Here is a 2,320-nt window from a genome sequence, read left to right as displayed (position 1 = left end):
GCCCTCTCCCTCATTCCCTCCCAATCCCACCCTCCCTCCCTCATCTCCACCCATGCCCCTTTTTCTAGTCCAATGATAAGAGAGGTCCTCCTCCCCTTCCATTTGACCCTAGTTTATAAGGTATCTTCAGGACTGGCTGCAATGTCCTCTTCTGTGACCTAGCAAGGCTGCTCCTCCCTCGGCGGAGAGGGGGAGGTCAAAGAATCAGCCATTGAGTTCATGTCAGAAATAGTTCTTGTTCCCCTTACTAAGGCACCCATTTGGATGCTGAGCTACCATGGGCTTGGATTCTTTTCGCGAGTATCTTTTTGTAATTATATTTATGTACAGAAAACTTAGCAGTGCACATAAACCACTCTTTTAGTGGTGAGTTCTTTAGCCTTTGCCTTTTCCAGCTTGGCAATATGAGCCAGAGATTTAGAACTCAGAACATGGCCTCCCCAGTGACGGCAGATCTCATCATATCTGTCATTGTAATTGTTCCTAATAGCCTCCACCAGTTTAGCCAGAGCACCCTTATCTTCTGCATTAAACTGTGTGAAAGTAATAGTGGTGCAAGTCTTCCTGCAAGTCCCATGGACCAGCAGCCCCAGCCTGGCCTTTCCCTTGGCCAGTAGGGGACCCCCATCTTTCAACACAGGACAGGTTAGGAAAACCATCAGCTCAATGGGGTCTACATCATAGTCAATCACCACCAGATGATCCTTTTTGCTTTCTGCCAAGGTGGTGACTGTATTGACACCTACTCAAAGGAAAGGTGGGCTTTTATTTGGGATGTCTCCTTTCCCAGCAGCTTTCTTCTCAGCATGGGCCAAAAGCCTCTGCTTTTCTCCTGCTTTGTCTCCGGCCTGTACTTGTGGGCAAGCTTAAGCAGCTGTGTAGTTCTTTGCCAGTCCAGGGCCTTGGTGAACTGGTTCATGGCAGGAGGTACTTTAAGCCACTTATAGAGAATGACCTTTTGACCTTTGACGTTGCAGGCTAATGTAAGCAGCCATTTTATCAAGTATGTGAGCTCTTTTTTGGGCTGGATATCCTGCCCAATGCCAAAGTTCTTGGGCCTTTTCTCAAATAAAGAATTGACCACCTTTTTGGCCTTCTGTTTCTTCATGACAGTAAGGACCGGGGCCACCTTCTTCCATTTGATCTTCATTCTTTTTGGTATCTTGCTGAGATAGAGGAGAGAGCTGTATGCAAGTATTTTATTAAGCATTTTTGCATCCATGTTCATAAAGGAGGATGGTCTGAAATTCTCTTTCTTGTTTGAGTCTTTGTGTGGCTTAGGTATCAGGGTGACTATGGTTCATAAAAGAAATTAGGCAGAGTTCTTTCTGTTTCTATTTTGTGGAGTAATTTGAGGAGTAGTGATATTAGCTCTTTGTAGATTTAGTAGTATTTGGTAGAACAAACAAACAAAAAAACCATGAAACATTCAGCACTGGCCTTTATTGTTTTGGAGCCTTTTAATGGTGGTTTCTATTTCTTTAGGGCTATAGGTTTATTTATGTTGTTTGCCTGATCTTGATTCAGCTTTGATAAGTGGTATCTATCAAGAACATCATCCATTTCATTTAGATTTTCCAACTTTGTGGAGTATAGTTTTTTCAATTTATTTTTTATAAATTACTGTTTATTCACTTTGTATCCAGTCTGTACCCCCCTCCCAATCCCACTCTCCCTCATTTCCTCCCATACCCTTTCCCAAGTCCACTGATAGGGAGGTTCTCCTCCACTTTCCTCTGACCCTACCTATCAGGTCTCACCCTCCCTCCCTCTTCTCCCATTCCCTTGCCCTTGTCTACTGCGGAGGAGTTCTCCACCATTGCTATCTGCCCATAGCTTGTTAGTTCTCATCAGGACTTTTGTATTCTGAGGGTGATTCTTGTAACTGTAATTTCTGTTCTCTTACCTGGGTTTTCCGTCTTCAGCATTCCCTCAGTTTGTGCTTTGTTTATTGCTTCTGTTTTCATATTCAGGCCTTCAACAGTTTTACTCATTTCCTTACCTGTTTGATTGTATTTTCCCTTATTTAAGGGGTTTATTAACCTCTTCTTTAAATGTCTCTTTCATCTTCATATGATTGAATGTGAGGTCATTTTTTTATGTTTCAGCTGTGTTATGATATCCAGGGTTTGCTGTAGTCAGATAGCAGAGCACAGGTGGTGCCATACTGCTTGGCTTCCTGTTGATTTTGTTCTTATTCATGCCTTTACCCATCTGGGTGCCCATTTCTGAGATTATCTTTGTTGGATGAGTGGGTTTGGATGGTGTTTGTTTCTGCTCTGTCCTCTAGTCTGAGTGTCCTCGTGTTCCAGTGACTAAG

The 2,320-nt window shown here is 43.2% G+C and overlaps 1 pseudogene; it reads right to left on the bottom strand.

The window, feature by feature from the left end:
* Positions 1-335: 335 nt before the first annotated feature.
* Positions 336-1,222, bottom strand: LOC129680986 (60S ribosomal protein L7a-like; annotated as a pseudogene).
* Positions 1,223-2,320: the final 1,098 nt, after the last annotated feature.

Source organism: Psammomys obesus, unplaced genomic scaffold, assembly GCF_907164565.1.
Source record: "Psammomys obesus unplaced genomic scaffold, mPsaObe1.curated_primary_1811, whole genome shotgun sequence".
Lineage (NCBI taxonomy): Eukaryota > Metazoa > Chordata > Mammalia > Rodentia > Muridae > Psammomys > Psammomys obesus.
The sequence above is the reverse complement of the archived record's forward strand: the minus strand, read 5'-3'. Positions and strand labels throughout refer to the sequence as shown.